The sequence below is a fragment of the Chiroxiphia lanceolata genome, chromosome Z (assembly GCF_009829145.1).
Source record: "Chiroxiphia lanceolata isolate bChiLan1 chromosome Z, bChiLan1.pri, whole genome shotgun sequence".
Taxonomy (NCBI): Eukaryota; Metazoa; Chordata; class Aves; order Passeriformes; family Pipridae; genus Chiroxiphia; species Chiroxiphia lanceolata.
In genome coordinates, this window is record NC_045671.1 from 61,232,876 (window position 1) to 61,247,824 (window position 14,949).

The 14,949-nt window shown below is 42.7% G+C and overlaps 1 protein-coding gene across 8 annotated transcripts in view; it reads left to right on the forward strand.

The window, feature by feature from the left end:
• PALM2AKAP2 (PALM2 and AKAP2 fusion) overlaps positions 1 to 14,949 on the forward strand; it is a 266,174-nt gene that overhangs the window by 166,055 nt on the left and 85,170 nt on the right. Inside the window, exon 3 of one of the 8 annotated variants that reach the window (XM_032674592.1) lies at positions 3,754 to 3,800. The exons of 4 other annotated variants lie outside the window; for them this stretch is intronic. The gene's annotated coding sequence lies outside the window, so the exon portion shown is untranslated. Of the gene's footprint in view, positions 1 to 3,410; positions 3,481 to 3,688; positions 3,801 to 14,949 lie in introns of those variants that run through there. 3 more of the 8 variants (XM_032674593.1, XM_032674596.1, XM_032674591.1) reach the window with 3 other exon arrangements.

Sequence of the window (14,949 nt, forward strand, 5' to 3'; positions counted from 1 at the left end):
TCAGTCTCATGTCCACAGGCTCGAAAGTACAAAAATATCCTCAGTTTTGCAGTCCCCTGCAAGCAGTTCAGATATGCAGTCACATTTCCTTGAGGTTTTCCGAGACGTCACACTAATCTCAGGATCTGTTTTTGTCAATTTTTCCTACATGTTCAGCACAGTGTTGGGATGTAAATTGGTCAGTCACTGGAGGAGAAATGATGTAATACTGGGGATAATACCTCTTCAGTTCACAGGCACACAAAGCAGGCCTGAAATAGAATGACAGGTGAGGAACTGTCATTCGAGTGTTAAAAATAACCATTTTTTTCTTGACAAATATTGGGTTAATGCAGCTATTTTTATACTCTTCCTCCTTTCAGAGTTTTTAGGACAATACCAACTAATCTTCCAATTCATTATTTAGGTAAAGGTATTTTAACTTCACAGTAAAAATAAGGGAAGGCTGTACTCTGGCAAAGATAATTCCTCTTTCCCCCTACCTGAAGCTCTCTGCAATGCTGTAAAAAAATTACAGAGCATTAACAAATCGCATCTTTAAAAAAAACTTTTATCCATGATTTTCTTCTGCTCTTGTAACCACTGAAAATATATATTAGAAGCAATAAGCAAACTCACTAAAATATACAGAGTGAATTCACATTTGATTTCCTCTCTGGTATATTAGACTAGTGCTACCTAATAAAAACTAAGTAAATGCATCCCTCTCACATGGAAAAGAAAAAATATTCTAAGAGTATCGGTCTCATTTGTGATATTGCTTTATCCAATGGAAGAAAATCTGTGTCACTGAACTGTCACACAGTTCAGTCCAATCCTGTATGAGGCCAGTAAGCAGGAAAGGGACAGAAGGTAATTGTTGGAACAAAAGAGGGGTGTGAAACCAAGAAAAGGAGCTCTGAAATTCCCCCTTTGGCAGTATAACATCATTTGTTGCTATGAGCACCATAGATTTTTCTCCACAGTCCAGTTTTGCCAGTCTCCAAAACTTCAGGTCTTTAGAAAGCATGAGACTGGACTATGTTTATTTTAATTATGATTCTGAGGCCTGGAGAGGACCTTTTTGCATGGTTCTGAAGGTTTTCACAAGTAAAAAAGACTTATTTCCTTCTTTCCCTTCTGATTTCCCTTCTGGCTTATTTTGTTTCTAGCAGCTGAAGTTTCTAAAAACAAACATGGTCAGACCTGTGAAACATACAAAAGGGATGCTACCACCCCCCATACTCCTCTTTCTCTCTCTTTCCTCCACAGCCCCACACTGCCATTTGGATGGCATATCTGTGGGAGTACAGACTCTTAGAGCTGCAGGGCAGGGCACGAGCAGTGATGCCTGTCCATGCACAGGTGCAGCTTTCCTTTGCTGCACCTTTCCTGCCTGCAAACAGGCTGAATGGGGAGGTACTGTGGGTCTAGCATGTGTCCTGTGCTGTGTCCTGTACCGTATCCTAGAAGGACAAAAGGTAGGAGTCCTGTCTGTGGGCAGGAAACTGAATTGCAGACATTCCTGGGAACATTCCTAGATAGTGCAGCTAAAACACCTCTGTTCAGAACTGGTCTCCTTTCCTCCTTCCTGTGCCCCATGCTCTTGGCAAGTAAAAAATATGCTTAAAAAAAGCCCATCCTTGATTCAGAGGATTTACAAAAAAGTATCAAAGAGAGAAAACAGATGGTTGCCAATAGATAGAATGGCATAATTTCCTGTGTCAAAGACCTTGGTGAAGTTTTATCTGCACCATACTCTTGAGTGCTTTCAGACACATGTATTTGCAAAGAGGGTCCTGGCCACATCTGGTTGATTTTAAGGAAAGCTCCTTACTTACATATATCTATGTATACCTCAGTTTCCTTATGCCATTAGGTTTTATTATATGACTTTTTCACTACCACAGCATTCAGGTAGCAATGTGCCTCTGTGTGAGCATCTGTGTGAGCATCATCTCACCAGAGAATGTAGCAGCTAAATTATCAATAGCAGCATGTAAAATCCCATTTAAAACACTGGCACCTGAAGAGTGGAGGATATAAAATCTGATCCTAAACTTCAATACAGAATGTGGAGAGCTAGAGGTTTGCAAACCTCATTACTGTACTGTCCAAACACAGAGATGCTAATTGGGTTAGAGCTAAAGGACACCTGGATTTATGCAATCCGAGACAAGTCAACACTGCTTCTGTAAAGTCCTACCTTAAACAAACCTCTTGGAGGTCTCTGAAAGGGTCAACAAAAATGTGGATAAGGGTGATCTAATTTCCATATCAGACCAGGTTTCTAAAGGATTCTTGACAAAGGCTTTTAAGGAGACTAAGCAGTAACAACAAGAGGGAAAGCCCTGATACAGCTCAGTAATTGCTTAGAAGATAAAATTCAAAGTACAGGAATAAATCACCAGTTCTCACAATGGAGGGAGGTGCTGGATAGTGTGGAGTTCTGCAAGGGTCAGTGCTGCAAGGTGTGCTGTTCAATGTTCTCATACCTTACCTGGGAATGGAGTCAAATATCAAAGTTCATCAGCGGTATTCATTTATCAAAACTAAGAGGGAAGATTTTGATGAATTACATAAGGAAAGGACACTACGAAACTGAATGGGCAGCACAAGAAACGCAGTATAGGTAAATGTGAAATAATGCACACGGAGAAACAAGCCATTAAAAATGGCTGGCTCTGAGCTGGCATAAGTAAACTCTCAGGATGGTAACAGGCAGTTCCACAGAAACATCACCTCCTGTCCCCAAAAGTTTCTTATAAAATGTTGTCAAGAAAAAAACATCATTGTGCTACAGGATGAATCCATGGTTTGCTCATATCTTAAATACTGTGTATTTCTTAAACTCAAATTAAGAAATGAGGAGCATGCTCAACAGGGCATCGAGGATGACAGGAGGTACAGAACAGTCTAGGGACAAAGGCCCCCCCATAAGCAACCTACAACCCTTCAGCCAGGAAAAGTAATGATGTAAAATGATTACAGTGGAGGTCTGCAAACCAATGAGCAGAGAGGGTTAGTTGTTCCTCATCTCCAGCACAGGAGCTGAAGAGATAATTAAGTCCGTTTGAAACCAAAAATAAAAGGTAGAGCTCCTTCACAGGAAGGATGGCAATGGGAATCCTTGCAAGCATATTTGGGTTCAAGAGGACATTGAAGAAGCCCACGGCAGCTCCACTACCTATTAAAAAAAAAAAAAAAGAGCCAAAAAAAAAAGCTGTCAAACCACACCAATAAGGAGATTGGGGGGGGCGGGGAGGCGGGGGGGAGGCGGGGAGGGGGGAAATCAAACCAAAAGCAAACAAAAAAAAATCCACTCCGAAACCCGCGGTTTGGAAACCCCCGGAGCTGCCAGAGTCGGGGAGCTCCCGCCCCGCGCACTCTCCGGAGGCCGCGTTCCTTCCCTTCCCGCCGGTGCTCGGCCCCCCCGGACTCGGCTCCCTCCCCTCCCGCCCGCCGCGGGCATCCGTAACAGGAGAGGGCTGGAGCCGCAGGGTAACCCGAGCACGGCGGGCGGGGGGCGCGGGGGCAGCCGCGGAGCCTCCGCGGGGAGCGCATCGCCCCGCGGGACGGGACGGGCGGGACGAGACAGCACGGACGGGACGCGACGAGGCGGGGCGGGACGAGGCGGGCGGCGGCTTTGCCCCCCTCTCTTGGCGTCGGCGAAGGGGGCGGGCAGGGAGGGAAGGGGGGGAGGAGGAAGAGGAGGAGGAAGAGGAGGAGGAGGAGGAGGAAGGGGGACTCGACGTGCCGGGGCTGCGCGCGGAGCTGGCAGCGCACGCTTCTAGCTGGAGGAGCGGGAGCGATTTGGATAGGTACCTCCGTGCGCGAGGATGCGCGTGTCTGTGCGGCCGTCTGTCTGCCTGTCTGTCTGTGTGTCCTGTGTGTCTGTGTGTGTGCGAGCGCGGCTCCGAGTGCCGAGGGAAGGGAGGCGACGGTGGCTGCGGCTCTGGCAAGTTGGCCCTCGGCGGGTTGCGGGCGGGAGAGGGGAGAGGGGGACAGGCAACGCGAGGCGGGGTGGGCTGTTGGCAGAGATGCCACGAGGGGCAGGGGAAAGGCGAGGAGGGAAGATGGAAACGCGGGGAGGGGTAGAGGAGGAGAGGAAGGGAGAATGCAGATGCGCGGAAGGGAAGAGCCAGGAGGAAAGAGGGGATGCTGGAGGGGGAGATTCCTGCCCTTGGCACTGCCAGCCCCGGGAGCTGTGCCCACCAACCTCGCGCCCGCGGGAGCCCCCGCGTGTGCACACCCCCCTGGGGCGGGAGGAGCCGCCGGGAGGTGCTGGACGGAGCGGAGGGGCCGGATACGGAGAGCCGGGTCTGTGCGGGCATCCCCCCGGTGCCCGCAGGTGGAGGGGCGGCTCTGACCCCACCCAGCCGCGGTCCGGGGCTGCGGGGGGTCTTTGCCGCCCTCCCGGGGGTCGGCCGCTGTGCGCGGGAGGCGGCCAGGCTGGGAGGATGGAGGGGGGGCGTGGAGGGGGTTCGGCAGGATCCTGGGACCTGTGACGTAATTATTTTTTAATCAGTATGTTTTTTCTCATGGCCATCTCAATTTTTGCTGGACTCCCGCTCGCGAACCGAAAATCTCCTGTATTTTTGTTCCAAGTATTTCTATTTTTAAATTACTCAGTAACAACTATGAATAAGTTTTAAATATTTCATTTATTTTTTATTGGACCTCTGCTTAAGGCCACTGCAGTGGTCCTCAAAACTTCTCAAACACTGGTGTCTCTTCCAAAAAAGTTATTGAAATTATTACTGAGGTGGGCAGGCAGGCAGCTATTGTGGGTATCAGCATCTGAGTTTGTGATAACACTAATCATTAGCCATAAAGAGCAGTCATCATACTGAAGTTTGGTTTTTATCTTAAGATGAATTGCCCGTCAGCTCCTAGAAGATGTACATTAGGGCAGTAAGTACCAGCTTAATGTTAGAAGAGATAGGGCATATTCTCCAGTTGTGATTTTACCAATGGAATAAACATGTTGTTTTATTATGAGCAGTGATTAACAGTTTAATGTTGTAATGGTATTCTCTGATTCTAGCATTGTCTCATAGCTCTGGTATGTCAATTTGTATTCATGCTGTGTAAGTGTTTTGCAGAGGTTTTGCCTATCTGGCAGGGATTTATTTAACTTTCACAATTACATTTTCTGGTCTCAGCAGCCTCAGGAACCCAAGGAAGGTGTATATATAAACATCAGTATCTGTTGTAGTGCACAACTTCTTTTTTTCCTTAAAAATGCAAGTTATTTCATGTATTTTAAGTCATAGCTTTTATGTCTCTGCGAACAGCAGAGGGTTGAAGTTATAGCTGAAATTGTGTTCCTTGAAATATATTCATTGTAAGTATTTCTGACCAGTCGATATTGAGTGTTTTTAATCTATTTATCTTCATTTTACATCTGAATGCCAGTCCATTTGTAGCCCTGCTATGGCCTCTGCCAAAGTGAGGTTTCACAAATTTAAAATGTGACATACAGATACTGGCTTTAGACAACTGATACATTGGTTTATTGCATTAGTTTTCCAGTAACTGTCTAAAGAGTACAGGTCCCAGGTGAGCTCTTAAGTAAATTAATCCATATTTATAGATATCTTACAACAGTGCCAGGAGGACATAGCTTTTGTGGCAACTGATGGTTATTTCCCTTCCTAGTGGATGTGCAGCTTCTGTATAGAGGGGTGTGTGCAGTCCTTTTAAATTACTCAAAACTCCTGTTGACTTCAGCCAAAGTTTTGGCTAAATGAAGAATACAGGATCGTATGACTTAGAGCATGAAAAGTACACCCAGCAGAATCCCAAGCAGTCTGGTATATACTTTTGATCATAATTTAATTCGTGCCTGGTTTGCCTTGTCTAAACTGCAAAATTCACTTTTGCTACTGGAAACACCTGCTGATTTAGCAACTGCTATTGATACTCCATTTATAGCAAGGCAAGAAGAGCTACATAATGCAACATCTAGAACTGTCCCTATTATTACTATTCACGGTGTGATTTTCCTCTTGTTGATGTGCTGTTGTAATGATTCTCAGGCAGTTCTGACTTCAACTGACCAGCCATTACTACATTTACAGTTGTGGGATAAAGAGGGCTGTAAAGACTGCCAAAATGGTCTCTCTGTCTTCCCCTCACCCCCTTTAAAAAATGAAGTTTTGGCAATTGTCTCTCCTAGCAGTCTCTGCTGAAGGGACTCTTGGTTCGCATATGCGCCCTCTTTCCTGGCTGCCTGAAGTCCATCTTAAATTCTGTGTTACTTTTCATACAACTTCTGATTGCTTGCCTCCTGTTTTTAGGCTGATGGTTTGTGTTTGCTTCAATGCCAAAACTTAATGAAGCTTCCCTAGGAAATTCTGGACTCCTAATTCATTGACGAAAAGTCCTTTCCAATACTCCCACCCACTAGAAGCAATTCATTGAAGTTGGTATGGAATAATTTGACATTCAAATTATGGGGGGGGAAAAGTTGGACTGTTTATTTATGGTGATGCTGGCTTACCTGAGTATTGCATTTGTCCTATAGGGGATGTTCTTTAATTGACTGCTGACCTAGACCGCTAGAGTACAGCTCTATAAAATCAAGTTTAATTTTCAAATATACCAGCAGCACTGAACGAATGCCAGCAAATGCAGTTATATCTATAATTTATGTATTTTTCTTTGAGCCATATGCCAAATGGTGCTCATTTTCTTCTACCATGTCCAAAATTTTAAGTTATGTCTGCTTAACTAATAGTAAGACCTTGGCTTGCATTGCTCCAGTAAATAGGTATTCCGAATCAGTCTGTTTCATCCTTGAGAAGCATAAATATTAATTACTTATGTCAAGATGAATATAGTTGAGCAAGGTCCATACTCTGTGAACTTTCCTATCTGGGATTTTTCTGCTGCTAAGAATGTATTGCACAGTACAGCTTGATGGAGGAGGACCTGGAGAATGATTATGTGCTTTGATCTTCAGTGAGGAACCAAAAACCTTACAGTCTTCCTCTCTCCTAGGGTAGGTCAATTAGAGGTGGTTTTCATCTCAGCCACCTGAAAATGAGATATGTCCAGTTGGAATTGGTAACATTAACTGTTCCTATGTTCCAGGAAATGTGAAAGGTTTTTCTAGAATCAGTCATCTCAGATTGGGAAGACTGTTTTTTTTAAAGAAATCTAGTGTTAACCAGGAGTCTAGATGTTGACTACAATGGCATCTCAAAGGCCTTCCAATATTTTTTTCTGTCATCAGGTGAGAGTCCTGGTAAATCAGTATTGAAATGTGTACAAAGCTTTAAAAAATATGCATTGCTCACAGTAATTTCAGGAGACCATAAATGTACCTCACTCCATACTGAAAAGTAAGTCTAAATCCTCAGTGCAAAAGTTTTCCACCTGTAAAACAGAACTCTTGTTTCTTCTTTTTTTCTTCTCTACATTGGAAGATCTTTAGGGCTTTTTTACAATTTTTGCTTAAACACAGTGTGATGAAACTGTGATTTCAGCTGTTATTGGAAGCTTATTTCGCAAATAATCACATTCACAGTACTTGGTTGTTCTGGTATTGTGACAAAACTAACAAAAAAGAGGATACATTTTTCATACTAAAATTCTGGGTTAACAACACAAATTGTGAGCTTACTTTTGGTGATGAACAATCTTCAGTAATCCATTATAACTGTAAATCTTCAGTAACCCATTACAACTGTAAATCATGCCATCCTTAACTTGAAAAGAAGATCATTTGACTTAACTGTATACTTAATGAGAGTTCAGAGTTCAGTTTTATTTATTTGATGACAGTGAGATGCTGGATCTACAGGAGAAAGCAGAACTGTATCTGTAGAGTAATTCCTCATATGTGTTGTAAAAATACTTAAGTGTAACAAGACTCAAGTCTTGCATTGCTTAGTGTGAGACTTAGATGCAATGTACTGCAAAAGTGATAGTTTTAATATTGCATTTAAAAAGGATCAAATTCCCTTCAAAACATATATACATCTTCAGAAAGGTTAGGAATATTACTTTAAAAGGCCTGCACAAGTGCTAGGCAAAACCTTAGTATATGCTACGGAATCACAAAAGCATATCCTGTTCATTTTGGAACTTTCTTTCCAACTTTGTCTAATCGACTAAAGAGATGAACCATGATCCAGGGGGAAAGGGTGCTTCTAAAGATCTGGATTTTTTTTTTTTTTCCAGAATCTGTTGATTCCACTGATTTCTTTTGTGGCTCTGCACATCATAATTTTCCTATTCTCCTATTTTTCTGGTGTTAAAAGGAAAAAGAGCAGAGAATTTCCAGTGTATAAATTGCTTAATTCACATTACTGTATGTATTTTGGAGGAGAAGGGTGCTTCTTGTTTTACCAGCTTTATTCTACATTTTTTGTGTTGCTTTATATACCATCTGTTCATATAATTTATGCATGAATCAGGAAAACTTTTTAAGGGTGTAGAGGGTGCAGGGAAATGTGGCTTATATCCATCTCATTTATTCCCTCTCCAGCAGCTAAACTGTACCACTTTAACAAAACAGCGCGAAAAACTATCTTTTGCCATGGTAATTGTAAAATATCTTTAAATTGGTGATACGTTAGGATTGGACTGTCTTAAACACACACATGCTCGCGTGTGCGCGCACACATAGACACACACACACCCCAAAACAAGCAAACAAAACGAAGCAAGGAAACAAATAATTGCCACCAAAACCACAAACCCCACTCCTTCAATCACTGAGTAACTAAGTGTGACTGTTGACTGGGCCTGAGTGCAAATGCAAATGCACATGAGGACATATGCAGCTTCCTTCCTAACAGTTCTTCTCAGGAACCGATGCTTGACATCAGAGATGTTATTTTTTAATCATTAAATCCAACAATTGTCTGGAACAGTGACACCAGCATTGTTTGAGTTGAGCTTAATAGCAGCCATTTTTTTCCCCAGCACTCCAGGGAAAAATACAGCTCCATCTGTATACATGCCCTATTTTTGTGTCTCGTTAAATGTGGGGCAAGTTTAGTAGTGCCAATTGAGAATAATTCCTTAATAGGACTGTTAATACACAACACAGATCCACCCATGTTTGGAAAAGCTTCACTTTTAACAAGTTTTTTTTTTTTTTTAAATTACTTTTCTTGAGCAGGCTTCAGGAAAATGACAGACCAAAAATAGGGACCCTCTGAAATGTACATGTGTATTAGCATCATGCACCAAACTCTACTGGCAAATTAATTAAATCAGTATAAATCTATTAGTAAAGCTTGCAGTTTTCACACAATTAAAGAAGAAAAAATTATTTTTGTTAAAGTAGGTGAGATTTAACCAGCAGTTTTTGTACAGATCTTTTGCCTCGCTAATTTTGTTCTATTAGGAATGTATTGCAGTGCTCCTGTAGCTTTGTTAGAAAGACAATGTGAAGCCAGTCTCAAATCTTTAAATATTATTCTATCAACTTTCCTCAGAAATAGGTCATTTATTTCCAATTTTAGAGTTCCCTATTAACTGCTACCCTGCCCCAAGAGTGAGTGCAAGAAGAGGTTTTTGCTGGCAATGCTCTTGAGAACCCACATGTTGGTATAGGAACTACTATCAATAAACCCACAGAATCACTTAACCTGATTTTAAAACAATTAAAGTACATGCAAGGTGAACAGACTGTTGTGGTTTGTGCTGTGGTTTGTGCCATGGTTTGATGTTCCCGCTGTCCCTGTGTTTTCAAGATATGTTTGACTGGCACAGCTTGCTCTCACCAAGGAGAGAGGGACTGTGGCCAAAGTATCAAGGAAAATCTGGAGGACCAGGTGTGTGAGGAGGATATACAACCACAAGAGTTCAAACATGTTCAGGTCTCAACACTCTCTTGTTTTAACTGTTCACAGTGTGTAACACAACAGGGCATGTTCCCAGCAGCATTGTTCTGACATGGCTTGGCTGTGCTTGGCAGAGCAGTGAGGCTGATCCAGTCCTTCATTATTCTTTGCTCCTGCTGCTGGTGGATCATTGAAAAGAAAAACTGAACCCAAGTCGTGGTCTGACTTTTCCCTTTATCTGCGTATTTTTGTAGATTCATTTGGGTTGGAAAAGGACCTTAAGATCATCAACTGTAAAACTGTTTATGGCAATTCTGTATTTTTCTGTGAACACACTGGTTCAGTATATCACTGGAAATGGGCTTAGTCAAACCAGCCATTTCGATCATTTAGTCCAATCTGAAGAGTAGCACAGAATAAGCTGCTTTAGATGTTGTAGTTTCATATGATGGGTGCCTGAGCCTGTCCTTTAATGCATCCATTTAATGTTCCCAGTTTCCATGATGCTTTCCATCACTATCTTTGGCCTGCTTATAACCTTTACTTTCACTTATACTGTTCTGGTTCAATTCCTGACTTTGTTTAATTTAAAAATGTCAAACAGAGACATATTAGCTTCCTTTACGTATCTTCTTGCCAATGAAAGCCTGTTCTTCCTCACTGATTCTCAAGTCCATCTGAGTCTCCTCTGAATAGCTGGTGAACAGCAGCTCTGAGGAAGCAGAGCAGCAGCCAGACTTTGGAATTGGAGTTCTTCGGCATTAGGATTGTTCCACATCAAATGCTTTAAAAAAGGAGCCAGCATAGACTGAAGAAGTGCCCATTCAGTTTCTGAAAATAAGACCTTTTTTAACAGCGATTTGGATGGGCACTCTCAACACCCTTATCCTGTTGCCTCTTTGGCTTTCTGGAGTGATATATTTGTAAGGCCCAAGTTTATGTTCATTGTAATGTATGAAATGTGTTTATCATCTTGGTTAATGAGAACAGAAGTGGCATGGTACCACAGCTCAGAAAGCATATTGATAGATTTCTAGGGAATAGTTCTCACTTTAAATTAAAAATACCTTTTAATTAGTTGACTTTTTTTACCAGGATATATTTTAAGCCCTTAAACTTCTCGAAAAATCATTTTCCATCTAATTAATTTAGAGATAGCAGTGGGGAGCTCAGGTAATTTTGAAATTTCTAGGAGCAATAGCCTTGGGGGAAAAAAATCACTTTTGGAATTGTCGCTGGAAAGTGGACAACAGCTACTGGCATATTTAGGCAGGCCTGGAACCAGTTTGTGACACTATTAGCACATAAGCAGTACTCCCCAGAATTTAGCACTGAGTGGCAGTTAATTGCACGGAGTTTTTGCTGGTTTCTTGGGGATAGGTGCTGCTGGTCAGCATCACAGTTGGATCCCAAATAGTATTTAGTGATTGAGCCAAACTAAACCAGTCTTTCAGAATCAACTGTGCTGAAAAGAACCTGCAATAGAATCAGTGTTTCTTGTAAGGGCATTTCTTGGTCATGTCTTTTTGTCAGATGTCATCAAATGCCTTCTACTCTGAATAAAAAGTTTTTAAGCTGTTCTGCTTATCATTCATTCCCCAGGCCTCTCCATTATTCAGGGGTTTCATCTGTGTAGCTGCAACAGTTCAACAGCAGAATTGCCTAATTCTTCTCTGCTTCTTGTGAGATATGTGGGAAACTCAGAAGTTCAGCTCTCAGGCATGTCTTGCCTACTGTTCTTGTTGACTCTGGCAAGTCAGTATATCCTGCTGGCCTGGGTAAAGGACGTGACTTCGCTGTGACGAGTTGGATAGGGTTTGTGTTAAACCATCTCCTGCTGGAAACCTGTTTTCTTTCTGGAAGAAGAGGATGATAGGACTGTTCTCTTACGTGCTCCAAGACTCTGTATTATCCAAGCTTTCTGAAGGGAAATCAAGCCAACACCCTAAGTTCTTGGCAAGTGTGAAAGTCAAAAAAGGGACTTCCTAGAGAGACACTCCAAGGAGGTATTAACAACTGATCACTAACTCCCTGGGGTGTAGATGCGTGAGGGCAGAGGAGCATGTAGATGGTATTTTTTAGGCATTCCTCTTCCCATGCCTCTGGGACATGTTTCTGCAGAATGAAGCATAAAACTGGGATCCTGCAGGTGCAGATGGTAACATGTGTGGGTGTGTCTGGCTAGGCACTGGTAAGCAACCCAGCTGCAAAAAAAGAAAAAAAATAAAAAAAGTCTTGTCACATCAACTGCTCAGTTTCTACTAAAAAATAGTGGGTAATGTGGAAGAAAGAGAGGGAGAGAAGGTGATTTATGTCAGTATTCATTAAGTTGAGAGCCAGATAGCATTTAAAACTGGGGCCAAGTTGCATTGGCCAGAAGTATTCATCTGAAGATGCAGTGAATCTGAGGTAATTAAAGACTAAAGCACTTCTGCCAATGTCACATGTGCCCACCTTTTCCTTCATAATAGGTCTGTGGCACATGGACAGCACTCATGTTGCAGTGCACGATCTCTGGCAAACAGAAGGGTTGGGCCCAGGTTGAGCCCCCCTCTCAGTTTTGTGGGAGGAATTGGTTCTTCAGTGCTCCATTCTGCAAATGCTGATACTTCTGTGGAAAAGAGTGTGAAACATCAGATCAGGGGTCACTGCTCACACTTTCTTTTTGAGAGTTTGTGTTTTCTGGTCCAGACTGGGGAAGTGAACAGTGAACATCTGAACACCAAAATGCCAAGTTACCTCTATGGATACTCTGCCAGCTCTTTGGCTATGCATTCTTAGGCGACCAGGACCTGTGAGTTAAGTAGGAGTGTACCAGCAGGGCACAATGGGCTGGTCGTATTTTATGAATGGAGACTTACTTCATAGTTAAAAGGCCTGTATGTACGTGGGTCCTTTGCCCAACATCTCACTGGCATCAGGAGTCAGCCAGAGTGCAGCTGTGTTGGGAAATGCGTAATACCAGTTAAATCTTCTTTCTAGATGCTGGAATGAATACTCTATTTCCTTTGGAGACAAAAGGGAGGGGGAGAAATAAAAAAATGAGACAGGGCTTGCAGTTCCTATTGTGGCAAATACAAGTTTGAGATGGGATATGTGAATTTTTTTTAAGAAGAAAAGGGGATTCGGTTTCACAGCAGGAGAGCTTCACTTTGCTAGGTGTGATGCTGAGATTTTATAGTGACTTGATGGTTTCATTCCTCAGCATGGTGGGGGGCTCCAGCAACAAAGGAGATCCATTGTGGACGATCATGATGACAAAATTTTTCGTGTTCCTCCTAGTCAGGCAGGACCTTGGGCATTCTAAGTAACTGGGCAGTATGGAGACAGATCTCTGCTGCTCTGTTGCATTTCGCGTTTGGGACTAGATGTTGGGTGATACAGTTAGCATTGGTTTGGTGAAACAGATTTTGTGTGTCTGTTTTGTTGCTGGACATCAGTAATTCATGCTGTAGAACAGTATTTGAAGTTTATTTTTTCTAGTAAATTCATATTTACTTGGACTGTGTGGGCTTGATATGAAGCTTACCATATATGATAGGAAGAAAAGTCTCATGAGACTGAAACCAAATTTTTCTCTCCTTCAGCTTACAGGAAGCCCTAGGGAATGAATAGAATCCTGTCTTACTTAACTGTAGAGCAACTTCACTGATAACAAGTTTTGGCTTGTTAACGGTAATTTTTTTTTTCTTTAAAGTTTTAAAACATTTCCTGGGCTGTAGAGTTAAAAACTAACAAAAATATTTAGAATGTATTGTAAAGATCAGACGAGTCTGAAAGAATAACTTCTCTGGGGCCTTTGTTGTTCTTGTTCAAATGCTGAGGTTTATACCCTTCTCTGAAAAGCTCTGATATAAGCTACTCCTCCTCCAGAACAGCAAAACCTTCAAACCCAAGGCCCAAATTTTCAGTAATGCTCTTGGTTATGGTTTGGCAGAAGATCCTGTGATTTTTGTCTTTGCAAACAAACACAGATAAACAGAGAAATATGTTATTAGTCTCTCTCAGTATTTCCTGCAGTCTGTGACAATGTTGCCAGAGTTTCTTTGGTTTGGCTGTTAGAAGGATAACAACAAAAAATAACTCTCCTAGGCATGGCAGGGCAGGGTCCTAGTTCTCCTGAATCTGTGATGGGAAGGATGTGGCGAGTAACATCGTTCCCCTGGAGCAGGCAACTCTGTCAGAGGACTGACCAAGGAAGTCAGTTTGGCCAGGGCAATGGTGTTGGCTCACACCCTTGTTCAGCAGGAGCAAGCAGCTCTTGCACCAGTGTATTTTCCAGTCTGGGTTACCTTTGCAATGTCTGTCTCCCTTTTGCTTCCTGAGCGCCAGCGTTCCCAGTCTCTTGTTCCCCTCCCACCACCTTTAACCTATTTCTTGTCTTGCTTCTGTTCTTCTGGTGTTATACGAGTTTCTTTTTTAAGTGTTTTCTGGGACTGGTTGTCGAGAGCCTAAATAAGAGTAAAGCATACATATCCTAAACCTTCTCAGCTCTGGTCACTGTTTGATTTGTGTGAGGTGGAGAGGAAGGTTGAGTGATTTTCTTCAGGGAAGCTCTCTGAGTGTTCAGCTATTACTGGCAGTTTCTTGCTCATATAAGCTGTATGTTTAAAAAGCAGCATGGTATGTGACAGCAGTGGTAGGAGCACCCACGAGTACCTTATCAGCTGAACGAAGTTCTGCTGCAGCCGTGCTCCAGTGAGTGTCCATAACTGCCATTGCTGCTGGAGAGTTAAAACTGATAAGGTGGTGTGGCAGAGAAAAAGATTTTGACCCTTGTCACCATGACAGTCGTTCAGTCTGATTCACCATAGAGTTGTTCACATTGTACCTTGGACAGCTTAACTGAACTGTATTTTCGCTCCTGAGATCCTGCCTACATTTACTAAGGCCTTCCTGGGATGCAATTACCTGGTATCACTTTGCTCCTGCATCTGCATTTTCAACATCAGATAGGTATACGTGGCATGCATAACACTCATCCAGAACAAGAAGCCAGGAGGAGACCTTGAGGGCTTGACCTTACTTCTGGTCTCCTTCCACAGTGCTGCTTCCCCTTACCAAAGGGTGTACCAGGAGCAGCACCCTGGCTTTGGCAGAGGAAAGCCTGAGGATGCCACCTGTCACAATCATCTTCAAAGGCTGATTTAAACAAACAAAAAGCAGA